The sequence below is a fragment of the Filicampus tigris genome, chromosome 3, assembly GCF_054856515.1.
Source record: "Filicampus tigris isolate MCC_2025a chromosome 3, RoL_Ftig_1.0, whole genome shotgun sequence".
In the NCBI taxonomy this organism is placed as follows: domain Eukaryota; kingdom Metazoa; phylum Chordata; class Actinopteri; order Syngnathiformes; family Syngnathidae; genus Filicampus; species Filicampus tigris.
In genome coordinates, this window is record NC_141219.1 from 9,814,854 (window position 1) to 9,831,767 (window position 16,914).

The following is a 16,914-nucleotide window of genomic DNA, read 5'->3' on the forward strand; positions in this document are numbered from 1 at the left end:
CCTTAAATGTATTATTGTATGCGATGCGTGTGTCCACAAAATATCATTTTGTATATTAGTCAATTCTAAATAAGTGAAACATGGTTCATGAGTCCTCTAAATGAATTAGGCTCCTGTTGAGTTTTAGCTCACGGCCTCATTTATCTTCGGATGAATGATCAATTATTCTGAACTTGATTAGCATTGTGGATCATTTTGTTAATCCATTCTAAATTGAAGCAGAAAGGGGAGTCTTGACTATATTTCCCATTATAATTAGCTTGATAATAACATTTGATGAATTATAGCACTCTTTCCTTCCTCTGCTGTGTGTCACATGAGATATGAGTGTGGACATAATTCTCATTCACGTAGTGACTGATGCCATTTAAATTACACCTCCTCCGAGCAAAGTATTCAGGAATACTCTGAGGAATGGGAATTCAACACTAATTGGTATCAAGTAAATGAAGTGCGTCCGAATTTGATAACAATGACAAAGTGGTCTTGAGAAATTAGTCCTCAGATTGAATAAGCAAGTCTGAACCAGATGTTTTAACAAGTCATTCACTGGTACGCTTCTGTGGGTACATTCCAAAAAAATGCCAAAGGAATCGCAAAACAAACCTGTAACTTGTATGATGACGTTTTTGTGCTCCTGCAGCTTTTTTTCTTAACATTAAATGTTGGTTGAACTCCAAATTGTGCGACTTTAGGTCCCTACTGCAAACAAGCAGTTTCACATTTGTGCCTCATTAACACTAGGAGTACGAGAGCAGTCGTTTTGACCGTTTTCAAACTTTGATGTGTTATTACTCTGTGTATCTAGATATAAGATGCTCCTGGCCTCTTGACTTTTCCTAATTTTGTATATATTTCAATACCATGTTGCAATTTTATGGTATTAAACAATATAAGAATAGTTACGGGCCATTATTCCTTTAACTACGGCATCCCAGTCAATTTGACGGTTCTACTTACGCACGTTGCGCTGGAACAGCGCCGCTTCGATAGCGACCAGCACTTGCACTGAGAACCGCTGGGGGGTTTTTCGGTCACAAACTCTGCTGAAAAGTTCTCACACAGCAACTAAAATCTTTGAACACTTTCCAATGAAATGTGCTCCTATAACATATTGAAATGCTCTCATACGTTGGACTGAACTATGTGTGTCATTAGTGCGTATGAGCATGTTCCAAGTGTTTGTATGTTTAAGTGTAGTGGGTAAGAGCCTTTCAATGGGGTGTGGGTGTTTCAGCCGTTTGTGTTACTGGGTCTCAGTTTTGTCTGTGAAGGCATTTCTGTTGTGTATGTGTGTGGAAACAAATTCCGTATTGTGTGTAAGATGGTTTCAGTGTAGTGTGTGAAAATGTTTAATTAGTATACACAGTATGTGAGAACATTACAGTTGTGTGCGAAAGAGTGTTTCAGTGGTGTGTGAGAGAGTGTTTCCGTAGTGTACGTGCAAGCATTTCAGTGGTGTGTTTATGAGCGCGTCAGTTGTGAGTTGATAGTGATTCAGTAGTGAGTGTAAGAGTGTTTCAGTATAGTGTGTGAGAAAGTTTGACTGAGAGAGGTAAAACCTGAATTTTGTCCCTTCATATTCAGCCTTCTTTCCCCAACAGTGTCATCGTCCTCTTCTGCTGCAATACTTGGCCCATTAATTTTACTAACGGATATTTTCCACAAACATTAACTCCTACATACACACACATAAAAGTACACACACACGAACGCATGCACATACACACAGGGCCAACTCAAAATAATTTAACACTGAAATCACAAGTACTCCCTGTTAACTTTTATTGATAATAAAACTCATCGTCAATTGGGGTTTATTGCCCATATTCATACATAACTTATGGTGATGTAGTGCCGTCTCAAGTGTTTTGTACAACATAAACTAATTCTATTCCACGGCAACAGTTACACACGGAAACTGAGGGTTACACGCACGTAACATCACAAAATTGTAAACAAATGTGAATAGCTGCATTATTGAAATTGCAATATTTTGGGACACTGTCTGACTTATACTAGAAAATAAATTGCGTGTCAGTGCTGCCCTTAAAAAAATTGTAATTGAAATGAAGAAATCAGTGCTTGTTGATACATCACAGCAATCCCCAGATTGATATCATGCAAAGATGTTGCTCGTGACTGAGAGCAATATAGAGATGAGAGTCATAACAGGTCAATAATGAAGTGTCTTACATCATGACTAACCTTTAACCTCCAATTGTTATCGGAATGTGCAGCAGACTGACACAATTAAAAAAATATTACCGATGAAATCAAGTTAACAAGATCATATGATGTTTTATGTACTTATAATCATTACCTAATTTATGTATGGAACATTGCACCATTTTCTTTCAAACTGATGAAAATATGGGAAGGTGTTCAAGATTTGATTGCTGGTGGATTAATAATAATAAATCCTTGTCCCTTTTCTTATTGCGTGATTATCTTAAGAGTGTATGTATAAAATAATATTTTGTATACAGTGCATAATTGTTATGGTACGGAAGGGTTGGGGATTCAATTTCAGGGAATCAGGGAGGCGAGGCAGAGCACACTCAAAAAATAATGTAATTTCAAAATAACAAAAAGGTAAACAAGGTACTTGGATTAATCAAAAATACTCAATAAACAGAAGTCCAAAATAAAAACGTTCACAGCACGAAAACAAACAGTATGAAAAAAAATCAACTTAACTTGACTTGACTAGACTAGACTAGACTAGACTATAAGACTGAGACAGGAAACCAACCAGGCCATAAACAAACCAGCAAAACTTAAATACAGTACTAGCAAATGATGAGATAACGCGAAACACCTGGACAAGACACAAGTGGCTCAGGGAGCCGATTGGTAAATACAAGGGACCAGGTTGACGAGCACAGGTGCACACACGTGACGAGACAAAGGTCACAAGGAAAACCTGTCAAAAGTCAAATCTAGTCAAAATCAACACAAACCCAGATCATGACAAAAATCCCCTAAAAGAGAAAGCAAGAAATAGTTCCGCAAAGCAGTCATGACAAAAATCCCCTAAAAGAGAAAGCAAGAAATAGTTCCGCAAAGCAGACATGTTCACATTATCACTGACATATTTACAGGGACAGGGATTCCAATTCCCAAAGCGTGCAAAATGAATTACATTATGGATTATTATGTAATTACGGCACGCACCAAAGTCTGATAGAACAGGGAAAATTGAGTTCTGAATATTTCATAATGCAAAGCACCATCTTTGTTGAGGAAATTATTTAGGGATAGCACAGTCATTTTCGGAGTAGGTAAAGGTCGATTGTGAGGCACCAGAGAGCAGTAATTGCAAAATTCTAGCAATCCAAAGGAATCATTCAAGGATGAACACGCCAGTCGTTCACTGAAGACATCATTACTCCTCAGTGAGACAAGTGCACACTCTGAGCAGCCATCAAACCCTGTCAAGCTATTGCCATTATAGGTTATTTATTTGACATATAAGTCACACTCATGTGACACATTTACATCTGGTTTGTTTTGCTTTTTTTTTTTGTCTGCAGATGAGCTGTGTCTCCTCCTCTTGCTTCAGGCACAAGTTCCAAGGAATGTTTTGGAATTTAGGAAAGTTGTCTTTGGGAAATGCTGGTTAATGATTATGTTCAGCCACAACCATTTTTGTACATAGCATGAAATAATATCATTATTACCAAAGAAAAGAAAATGGCTTAAGGTTGGATAAATGTGTCACTTAATAGCAACTATGACTGGGATGTCAAAGAATAATTTTGTAGCCTGTGGAAAACACATGAAGGAATGCCAGTTTTGACAAATGCCATCTTTAAAAGGCAAATCTAAATGTCAGAGAGACAGATACTTTACACAAAGAGAGCGATGCCTTCTGGGCCTCTAACACAAAAAGGCGCGAGAATCCTATTTTTCCCAGTTGAAATGAACTGCAATTACCCAACATCAAGCATACAAAGTAGCTCGCTCACATTTATGCTCACATAGCCTGGAGATGAACATGCACGCCTCTGCAGCATTACTCTGGCAAACACAACAAAAGGGAAAAATGCTTATTTAATCTCATTTTGAAATGAACATTCGATTTTTACTTAGAATAAAATCACATTTGTAGATAAATACACTGCCTGTCCACAACATTAAGCACACCTATGAAATATGATGTAGTTCAATGCAAAAGATGTGTCAAAAACTGCATTTATCAAGTCATAATGTTTAACTGAAACAGGGAGATTTTTATTATTGCAGAGTTGTTTCTGATATTTGGTCTCCTTGTTTTACAACAGCCTAATGAAGACAAGTGCTATAGAAAATGGATGGGTAGATGGTTTCGCTGCCGGCGGGTGGAGCGGGGTAATTATATCTACATACACATATATATACATAAGTACAGATGCTTATTGAATAAAAATGAAACAATTAAACAATATGTGTGTGCGTGGGTGTGCGTGGGTGAGCGTGTGCGTGCATGCATGTGCGTGTGTGTTTTGGCTTACACTTTATAAAAGCCGTTTATTTCTTTTCATCCTTTCTTATTATCTTGTATATTTTTTTATTTAAAAAATATAATACAGTGTTTATTAAAATTATGTAACAAAAAATGGTGATGATTTTTGGGGGCTGGAACAGATAAATGGCATTTCAATTCATTTCAATTGGGCAAGTTGATTTGATATACAAGTAACTTGAGTCACGAGCTTGGTCAAGTTGTCAGCTGTAAATGCAAATATATGTTTTTTTTATCAGTAGATCATTAGCAGTAACCTCAGGACTGGTTGTAAATAATCAACCTTTAAAACTGTCTTTTTTTTCTTTGCCAGAGCATAAGAAGATGTCATTTCCATGATACATGTGATTGCTGAAGTGCATGTCATCGTCATCATCAAGAGTGCACAAAAAATTGATGCTTACTCTAGGCCTGGACAAGACAAAGAAAGCAAAAGGCCTCATTTGCTAGAGGTGAACATTTGTAATGTGCTGAAATGTCAAACTTAAGAGTATGAGAGTTATTTTGAAGTCTGAATGACAACACAAGCAGGGACCTGAATGGGTCACGCGTGAAGAGAAGGACCGCCGTCACAACGTACCCCAAATCACGGCCTGCACCAGCGAGTTTGGCGTCGCCACTCGGGTGACTACCGTCCAGTGGCGGGCCCAGACGCTCGGCTTCTGCATGATGTTTGGATGATCTGTCTGAGGCGGAATCACTCTTTGATTGACAGTGAAGTAAGCGAATCCGTGATCTTGTAGTGTAAACTCCCCTCACTGTGGCATTTTCCGTTTTTTGTTTCGTTGTTCTGAACTGATCCGGAGACTTTACTGATCCCCAGCGACTTTGCCTTTGTTAAAAATGACTAGCGTTGTGTTTCGCGACTCTCCTCTGTCACTCTGTAGTTTCTTTCCTCAATGAGCAAGCGGCACGTGCGGCCCTTCATGTTCTCCCCACGTCAGTCAAACTCACACTCACAGCCAGTCACACAGTAGTCTTGTATCGTAGCTCCAACTGCTAGTTGGCTGGATGATGACTTAAAAAATGCTGCTACACCAATTTAAAAAACTAGATAAGATAAGTATTTGTAATAAAGAAACATAGTATATAGCCCAAGGGGTCTTAGAAATTTGTAAGATTGAGCAGCTGACAGCTAGACTGCATGGATGATGAAATCTTATTTTTATTTTTATTTTACTGCATGTGAAATTTTTGTTATTCATTTTAATATACAGTTCACGATGGAAAAAGTTTGGACACCTCTACTGTACTGCGATATGTGTGGTGTGGTAGGCCTCTATAAGCTTCTGCTTTACCCTGCTCCTTTTGGGCTATTTTGTACTGAATATTGTATGTAAATGCCTTGTATGGAATAAGCCCTGTCAAAATAAATTATATTAAACTAAATTAAACTGAGCTGCACATCATGGCAGATATGGCTGTCGACTGGATCATTTTCTTGAAAAATTCATACAAAAAAATTCATTCAAAAAATATTTAGAGCGAGAGAAGGGGGTTATAGATTAAGAGGGGAAATACAATTTAAAAATGAACACATAAAAAGATTCCGCACAGAGGTAATGGAAGTGGGAGTCACAAGGTGTTAAAGAGTATCGCTGATTCGCACTTAGATAATTACGTTTACTATTGTCTGGTTCGGGTGTTTTGTTATTGTTGGGTGATGGGTTTTGGAAAAAAAAAAAAAAAAATGAAAATTTCCCCACTGTGGGATCAATAAAGGCATTCTTATCTTATCTTGTCTATGTGTATTTATAATGATGGTATATACCTGAGAAATATTTATTACTTTAGATTAGCACTATGTAGTTGTTCATTATTTTTATTACTATTATTCTTATTATCTTTAGTATTATTTTTACCATAGATGAAAAATAGAGATACAAATTAAGAAAAAATGGAGAAGGTGTGGGATTTAATAAGTCGAGACTTCTTCCCACTACCTTTTGAGCATGGAAGACTTTTGTTAGGTGTTCTTTGGCTAATTTTTGCTTGTTGTTATATTTTTTTTCATATTTTATTTTCATTCTTATTGTAATTATTGTTGTTTTCTCCATGTTCAAATAAACCATCCATTCATTCATTCATTCAAAACGAATGGAGGGTAGAATATATATGTACTGTAAGTTAATAAACACGTTTATGATGTGGGCCGGGAAAAAATTAGCTTCCCCTCCTTGAATGACCATCAGCCACCACTGCTAGTGTCTCTCAAGTGACAGACAGGGATGATGAGGCTGAGGTCTCTGTGTGGATAAAGATGAGGAAGAGAACAAGATGGAGACAGCAGCGAATGAGGCATGCACATCCAGTTCAGTTTTTTTCTCTCTTTTAATGGGTGAGGTTGTGTGTCAGGTCAGTGGGAGCCAATTTTAACGTCGAGTGGCGGGGTGTCAAGGTTTATCTTAAACACGATGGAGACCCACTGAGCCCTTCTCTTAACATGCAAATGAGACAGGAACAAATGTCCTGTCACTTTGGGGCAGCTTGTCCCAAAGTGCTTAACACTCTTCCCATCAGCCCCCTCTCCTCTCCCTCTTCAATTGCTTCAAGTCCCATCCGGTGTCTCCCTCACTCTCTTATGTTCTTTAAATGAGCTTTCCAACTCCACTTCTTTCTTGCAATTCAATTTTACAAGGCCATTATCCCTGGTGTAATGTGGAGGTTAAATATATCAGGGCAGACGTTATGTGAAAATAATTAGTGCTAATGAATAATGCATTCATTCAGCTGATGAAGGATGGTTGTCAGGGTAATGCAGGACATGGGAGGGGCCCCTCTGACAAATTAAAATATTTAAACACTCTTGTATAATATCACTGAGTCTTTCAGTGATACCTACTCTTCTGCATGAAGAGGCACCACATTACTCAAGCGCAGCATCTGTCCCATTAAAGGGAGATCTCGTTCCCACAGCACACTTTTCAAACATCTCCACACAGCTAATCATGGGCACTTCCTGGTATAATCACTTGTAGGATGTAGCAGAATCTTATCGACAGCCTTTGTCTGCCTGTCAGATTCTAGTTCGTCCTCTTTATTTATTGTTATTGCACTCATCCGGCCTCAATTTCAATCTCATTCTGCGCCCATTATCTGACAATGAAGGACGTACATTTTAAATTATCCAGTTTACAGCGGCATGCCAGCCAATTGGCCATCTTAATCGATAATGTTGGACCAGAGGGTTTTGGCTAACGACAAATGGTAAAGCGTCCAAACCATTTCATTAGACATGATCGTTTAGAGGAGGGAAGAAGTGAGTAACTATGATGGGAAATGTCATGACTTAACTCGTACAACCCCAAAGCTTATGTCGTTCAATAACTCATCAACAACAAAATAAGTTTTATTAACAAGTTCTTTCGTGTACTGTGTCTCTGTATTTGAATAGAACTGTATACGGTATTTGGAAATGGGGCCATTACACCTACTGGCCATGAGTAGAGTAAAGAGTAAAGAGTTGGCCCCCCATTCTTTTCAATTTTCAAGCCAGAATGAGTTTTGGTAATTTTGCAGATGCATGCAGCTTCGCACAATCAATGAACATTTGTCGTCCATTGTGGGCGTTAACAATTGCACAAACAGACAAAATGAGGCTTGCACTTCCCCCAAAGTCAAGATGTGTCAGTTTTCTATGAATATAAAGACCAAAGAATTTAAATAACTAAATAAATTTGCATGTGTTTGAGTGTCCATTTTGTTGTTTTTATGTAAAGCACTTTGAGCTGCTTTGTTGTATGAAAAGTGCTCTATAAATATAGTTTGATTGATTGATTGATTGATTGATTGATTGATTGATTGATTGATTGATTGATTGATTGATTGATTGATTGCTTGATTGATTGATTGATTGATTGATTGATTGATTGATTGATTGATTGTCGTGTCTGGATTTATATTTCAAAACTGTTTGAAATATGGCTGAAATAATCTCCTTTTTCTAAACAGGTGAGTAAACACTGTCTTAGATTACAATTTACCCGTATTGGCCTTAAAACTCGTGATTTTTAAGACTGAACATTTTGAACTGTTCTTATGTCTGCTTTCCAGCAATAGAGAGTTTCCTGCCTTAAAAAATATGTTTAACCAGTTATTCTTTACACATATGAACTAATTCTCAAGCCCTTTTGTCAGGCAACTAAATCAGACTAAACAAAAGACGGCTATAGACGTGGGATTTTGTTTGACAGACCTGGTAAATAAACCCTGTAAAAAGCTCAAGCAAAATGACAGAAGGAGATATTGAAAAAATAAAAATCATACAATGGAAAACTGTGTCTCTGAACATTAAGAATCCCACAAGTCTTTAATTCTGCATTTTGATGGCTTCCAGAGGAAAATGGTGGCCGTTATCAAAAGGCTATAAGCACTGAAGTGTTCCGGCTCTTTCTCTGGGGTTTGGCAAAGGCAGCAACTGCACACTCTGACAAGTTCTTTTTATTAAGCTCATATTGTGCAGAATGGAGCCATTTTGATTTGCTTTGTAAAACAGGCCTAATTACGGCGCCTATACTGAGCAAGGCGCACATCTAACAGGAAGTTGCACTACAAGCTTGTAATCTCGGCCACTTTCCCCTCATCTCTGCAAACACTGATTACATGGGGGACTTTAAAAGGGGAATTACACCAAAACAATTTAAATGTAATGTAGCAGTCATATGTACAGGGGGAAGAAGGATGGACAAAGATATGGCCGCATTAATAATACATGCTTTAATTAAGAAGCGGGGAGCTCAAGGAGCAAGATCAAGAGATGGCGGAATGCATAAAATGGGGGAAGCAGCGTGAAAGATGGCAGGAGGAAAAAAAGTGAGAGTGAATGACAAAGAACATGTGAAAAAGAGTCAGGAGGTTCAAAAGTGGAGGGAGGGAGGATGTGTTAGACTCCGTGATTCATAGCCAGTAAATATGCAAAGGCCTGATCAAGCGAAGGTTTGCCACTCATCTACATGTTGCACAGTGAGCTTTCATCCATCTGAGGGGCAAAGAATGATGACGGGTCTGTGCCGTACCTCCGACAGACCATAATGCACATGTGAGGAAAACTCTTTCCTTCTGAGAATAAAGCCAGAATTCAGAATCAGTCAGAATTTTGAGAATAAAGACAGAGTCAGAATTTTTACAGTGAAGTCACAAATCTGAGAATAAAGTCAGAATTCTGGGATCAAAGTGAGAATCCTGCCAAGTTTTTTTTTTCGTCACAGGCCCTAATCCTCTTCCGTTACTTCAAGCCAGAGGAATTCTTTCAAAGGCTGTAATGGTTTTTTAGTGTGACAATACCAATCTGATTTAAACACCTACTAATGCATATTCAGTAAGTCTGCTGCCATAAAAAGTTGTAAGTGAAAAAGATGCTAATGGAGAGATTATAGCACAACATGTTTGTCTATATACAGTGGATTACTGTAAAGTTTTCTTAGTCCGCGCGATGAGGAAATAAAACCCAGTATCCGATTCAGACAAAAACTAAGAATATTTCTAATCTTAAAACTCAGAGAAGTACAGATTAACAGAAGTCATTAAGAAAATGCATCTTCCTTCCTCATCTCTGCCTTACGTTACAAAAGTGACTGCACCCTCTCATGTTTCGCAACAGGTAAAAACTGCACTTCCCACTCCAGTTGAGTGACCCACAATCTTAAACCAGGAGGTTGGGTTGTCATGAAGGACTTTTGTTGAAAGAATTGCCATCAGCGATGCTGGACGGGATATGGTGAAGGTGGCAGACAGGGACAGGGACACCCAGTGCAGGAAGGTGGAAACTCTGACAATTAGCAAAAAGGCGACTGCTGGGATGCGGGTGAAGAAAGCGGCCTCCTTCTACATGTGACGTGCCAAACTACAAACCCAACAAAAGAAGCCCCTCATTGAAAGAGTCCCAGCCAGATGTGCTTGCTGCTCAATCACTGAAGCCACTGTCCATTCCACAGACGTTCATGCTGGTCTTTGGCAGGTGACTGCACAGTGAAATGAAAACCAGGCCAACATTCTTCTTACAGGGCACAATAAATGTTGACCGGTAAAGTAGGAATGTGCAAAACATTCTGTGGCAATATGAAACCATGCGGGCCTGGTGAACAGTGACCATGCCACACCATGTGAGTGAACCGGGCTGATGCCGACAATGCGGAAGACGTCACCAGCATTAACTGCCTCTCTGAAGCATTTGCCAGTGCATTCCCACCATATGATGACATGACACGGATAAGTGCCTGCAAACAATGCAAAGAAGAGACCAGGGATGACTTCATCCATTGCTTGATGATGATGTGCAAAATTCACAGGGGCCTCATCAGGCCTTGTGGGATAATTCAATGCAGTGGGTACATGTTTTTTCATTTGTGTTACAGGAATGTTAAAAGATTGCCTGCCAGTTAATAAACATTTGATGGTGCTGACAGTTTTCCCCTTGAAATAATTCAGAGATTTTTTTTTTTATGAAAACTACTATGAAATTTCAAACAAATGAGAAGTTGATTAACGTGCTGAAATGAATCGTGTTCATCTTAAGTGGGTCAACTACATGTATTTCAATATGGACATTTGGTGATTTTAAATTTAAAGTCTAGTGGAGATCATTAAAACTGAACCTATGAAGCTAAAACCAATAACTAGTGATTTCACTCTTTTGTTTCCAAGTGTTTTTCTTCTTTATTTGCAAAGAGACACGCCACACAAAGGCCCTATTTCCCTGTCCCCTCACAGTGGACATTAACACCAGGATGCTAGCATTGTCACAGTAAGTAATAAATTGTGGGGAACATTGATAAACTAATGCAATTACCTGCAGGCCACGGCAGTCAGCTAATTTAAAGATACCAAGTCTGTTCATGGGGTGGGAGGCGTCCAATAGGCCCCAAGGGTGAAAGATGGCGCCTTTATTACATCTGAGAGGTCAGCTTGGTAGCACTGTATTAGGATTGATCTTTTGATCCCTGCCTCAGACACCGCTGCCACCTCCCCCCTCTCCACAGTGTACACAGGCTATGTGGATGGTGCGAAGGGTTAACTCTGCCAGCCACGCAGCCTAATTGAGCGCCACACATCTTGCAGCACAAACAGGAACCTGGAGGGTCATAACAAGCCAGCCGTGACTTATTCACATAATAAACCAAGCAGATATCTTAATGAGCCATTGAGCAAGCCAGAGGAGGAGGGGAGCGGGGGCCATTAGACCGCCTGGACCATGGGTACATATTTGTATATCTGCAATTGCCCAATCATTTGCATATGTGACTTGCTTTAAGACATGCGAGTGGAGCTTTGCTTCCTTGGCCACAACTACACGATGCCAACTACCAGAGGTGGGCATCGCCTATTTCTCGTCTGCATATCTAATCGACCCACGTGGTCACAGACGGTCCGAGTCAGCCAAATGACGTCAAGAACAGATTTAACCTGTACCACGTCACACGCAGGTGCCGCACTCCTGACACACGGCCGAGTAAGTAAAAAATACAAAATAAAACAGTGTTGGCTACCTTGCGGTCCAACAGACGCAATGACATGTGCCCCATATTGTTTTCATTTCACGATCACCATGCTGTGCGTGTGTGTGTGGCTGTTGTTTTCGTTTGATATTTTTTCTTTGTTTGGCGGCGTGTCTGCTCATGCGGCTCCTGCTTGTCACGTGAAGATTACGTTCTCGTTACCGATTGGCTGTCACCGACGAGGGATGAACCGGCACCATGTGGTTGATTAAATATGCAGGACGGAAGGCGGTGGCGGTTCGGCGATGCCCAGCTCTTCCAACTACCTCACTCAAAGGGTCATAAAGCACAAATAGCTTGTACTGATAGATAACAACTGAAAAGGTGATGCACACTGTTGTGAAACTGAGATGTTTCTGATATCTTTTAATTATTTTGGCACACAAGAGAAGCTAGCTATTCTTCAGTAGTTCTACACCACAGTAAAATACCAAGGTGATAGCAGACATAGGCTAATAACACACTATTGAAAAGTGAGATTGTCTTTCTTAATGAAGGCAATATTGTTGTGAAAAAAAAATCGTTTTACTTGGACTCAGATAATGCAGGTGTACCCCATGTTGTGTTGACCTTAATTCCGTTGGTGAAAACATAATTAACACATCAGAAAGCTACATAAATGCATAAAACTCATTTGGCATTATACGGCTAATGCATTAAAAGTTTACCAATCACAGTCAAATACAAATTTACAGGTTAACATCCATATTTTAAAGTACACTTGTTCTGTTCATCATCACAGAGAGCTGGAGCCTATCGTTGCTGAGTTCAGACAAAAGACAGACTAGACCCTGGATTAGTCGCCAATCAATCACAAGGCACATATAGAGACCCATGACCATTCTAACTTACATTCACGCCGTAACTGAGTGGGAATTGGACCCATGTTACATACCATCAGTGAACTTACAAGTTAATAAAGTACCTAAGTAAGTCAATTTTATGTCTACAAGAGAAAAACATGTCAGCAACAACACTGATGTCTTTGTCTCAATGAATGCTTCTCATTACAAATGCGCTTACTGGCTGTTGAGTATAATGGGATTTTTTTTATGTTTGTTAATTAAACAACTAATTACAGTGGCCTCATTGCCTTCTGCCTACAACAACCATTTCTGTTACATGGTCATGCTAGTGACATTTACAGTACAGTATTTACAGTATTGAAGTGACATCACACTTTCAGGAACGTTTATAGTTTACATGACAAATTTTCACAAATTCAGGCATTTCCGAATGCAACTCCACCATCAAAGGTTGGGCTTCTTTCATTATCCGACTGTTATCATGCACACATTCTCTGCAATGTTGCTTAAACAATCATGCTAGGCTGTCACTAATCAGATGGTCCTATAGTCAGGGGTCAAGGGTCAGAATTTAATGTGACCTCTGACACATAATTAAATTGCCATCTTTAACCTCAGTTACAAGCTGTCACAGAGCATCGGATTGCATGCTGCAAATCACAGTAGCAATCAATGTGAGAGGGGAGGGCCCAGGAAGCTGCATGCCGTGTCCACAAGCACGTTATCTCTAATGGAGTTCAACTGTACAGTAATCATGTTAGTGTACGACCTAAACACAGTCACGATGGCTGCAATGAACACGCTCAACGTGGCAATGGCAAGGCATCTGTTGCGGTTATGCTTCATTGAGGACGCAAAAGCAGGGAAGCAAGAGGCAAAGATTGCACTCAAAAATGGAAATTTAATCTCAAAAGAGCAAAAGGAAAGTAAAGTAGACACATAGAATGAAAAATAGCAAAATCAACAAAACCCAAAAACAAAAATTCAAAGTTACAAACACGCAGTGGGATAAGACTGAACACTACATGACTTGGGAACATGACAGAACTGACAGCAAAGACAAACAATCAACCAACAAGATCAGAGAGAAACCAGGAATCTACAAGTAGCTGACGAGACAACAAGAAACACCCGGACAAGACAGGGAGCTGATTGGTAAGCACAAGGAATCAGGTTTACGAGCACAGGTGGAAACAATAATGTAATGAGACAGACATGGACAAGAGGGGCACAAGGAAAACCTGACAAAATTCAAATCTAATGAAAAACCAAATCAACAAAACACAGATCATGACAGCAACACAGTAGAGTCACACTTTGTTGTGTTTGTTTTTTTTGTTTTTTTTACAAGAGAAGCTTTCCCAATTAGCATTGGCAAGCAAAGCACTTCTAGAGCACTGTCAAAGTCATTGAGAAAGTCACTGAACTCAAACAGGATCTGGGGGGGCAATATTAAAAAGAACAAATATGACAGTAAAAAATAATTGTAGGACACAGGTACGTACTCTGATGAAAATTCGGCAGCTGCAGCTGTCAACAGGCATTGCAGTCCAGAAATAAACCAGCTGTTCAGGAAGATACAGAAATAATCCTGAAATTAAGATACTCGGCCACTAAGCCCAATCAAAAGTAAAATCTTCATGTAATTTAATTTCTACAGGTGACGTAAACCAATTATTTCAAGTGATCCGAAATTTAAATAATTGAATTGGCTTTATTGTGTAACTCAAATATTTTCAGTTTAACCTAAAAGTTTCTACTTCATGCAAACATTCATTCATTCATTATCCATACCGCTTATCCTCGTAAGGGTCGCGGGCGTGCTGGAGCCTATCCCAGCTGTCTTCAGGCAGTAGGCGGGGGACACCCTGAATTGGTTGCCAGCCAGAGACAAACATCCACACTCACAATCACACCTAGGGGCAATTTAGACCATGCAAACTCCACACAGGGAGGCCGGAGCCGGGATCCAACCCACGACCTCTGAACTGTGAGGCGGACGTGCTAACCAGTCGTCCACCGTGCCGCCTTCATGCAAACAAGTGGTGTCAAACTCAGACCCTCAGAGGGCCGTTACGATCGCCTTATATCATCACACATACACAACAAATTGATGGATAGCTACTTTTGGAATTAGAAGCCGGTAAGTAATTGTTTGTGCAAATATTTTTCAATTTATTCTAAAGGGAGGATTGGTAACAAATAACGCATTGCAGTATCTCCCATCTCAGTGTTGTTAAAAGTGAAAACAATTTGCAAGAAACGTGAAGTTGACGCACATGATTTGCCTTCAGGTGCCACATAAAATGAGGTTGCGGGCCGGTTTTGACCCCTGGGCCTTGAGTTTGACACCTGTGATGTAGCAGTCCATCAGAGGCCAGCAGGCTAAAATTTAGGTTCTTTGCGGAGGTCAACTGAACAGAACTTAATAACGGCTGATAACCTGAGGTGGACTGAGAAGCAGACTAAATCCATCTTGAGCCTAACGTGCATGTTGGTGTGAGGCAAGGTCTTCTTCACACAAGTGCAGATGTTGTGCGAGAACAACAATGTGTCCCCAAAGTCACATGATGCTGAATGACGATACTGATTATGATTTAGGGGCTGCTACTTTCATTTCAAACTGCACCTAGCTTTGTGGCCAGGGGCCCTGTGTTGTTTAAAGGGGTAGAAATACTAAATTAATCATGCTTTGGCTGCACTTGCTAGAGAGTGAAATTTGCTTATGGAAGCCCATGATCACATCAAATATTAATGTCTTTTCAGAGGCCTGGCATTGTAGCGGTGGAGACATTTAACTTGGAGGGGGGTCAATGTGCAAAACACCTTCTTTATATTATTACATGGGTGAGTAAAGGACCAGTGGTTTATATATACATGTGAACAATCAATAATTTAGATTTGACTGTTTGTCAAAATTTGGTCTATTTGATCTTAATTGGCATGCAAGGATGTTTTTGTGTTGTGAAAAGGCGAAGATGAGATTCAAATGAATCTGAATAAATACACTAGAAAGTGTGTTATTTTATGCACAAGCCTAGATGCTGCATATACATCCGAGCATCTTCGCAAGCCCCTACGGGCTGCGATAAACAAACTTTTTAGTGACATATAAGTTTGAACAACAGAATCCCTTTTAGTCAACATAACTTCATTTACTTTTCAATTTCGCTCAAAAGTAACGCCCCCCCCGCCAAAAAAAATAAAAATAAATAAAAAGTCAAATCAACAAGTTCAGTGGCTCTTCAAATATTCTAATGTAATTTGTCTCCTTGATGGTTAAACAGTACTGACAGTACACAGTCATTTTGCATTTGGGGAAAGTGAGGCAGTGCCACATCAGATCAACTAAATGTTTGTTCTGAAAAAAGTGTTATATAGAGTCGGGATTCAGTTGAAACTATTCTGGAATGTCTAATAACATGGGTAAACAGAGACAGATTTTTACTACAGTTTTTAAACAGAGACCCTTGTTTTTTCTCTAGCACATCAGCTTTTCAAGATGATGATGATGATGAAGATTAATATTAGGCAACAGCCATAATTCATCTATAATTAATGCAAAATTAAATGCATTGAGAAAAAATAATAACAATTAAACCCTAAGAATTCTCACAGAAATGTGGATAAACATTCAATACGCGGATCACAGACCCTTTGACGGTTCTTTTGCTTTTCCGATGGTGCAGTATACAGCAAAGTCAATGTGAGTGTGGACATTTAACCTTAAAAGCCATTTAAACCCGTGTCTGTCAATGTTTGTGTATTATCAGGCCAAACGTTCAAAAGTACGTAAAGTTTTGATTAGGGCCATTTTGGAGATTTCATTTGTCATGATTTGAAAAGGCCACACACACAATAAATACAGGAGCTTCACCTGACTACTGTGCTATCCCAAAACAAAAGGAAAGATCTCTACATGATCAGTCAGATTATCTTTCAAAAATTGCCAATATTTAACAAATTCTCCAAGAGTATATGTAAACTACGAGCACAGCTGTAACAACACGTGTGAGAATGTAACTAACTGCGTGAATCCCACAGCTCCCATGACAAATACAACAACGCCAATGCATGCACGCATTCCTATAAGCCAAAAGCACTACAG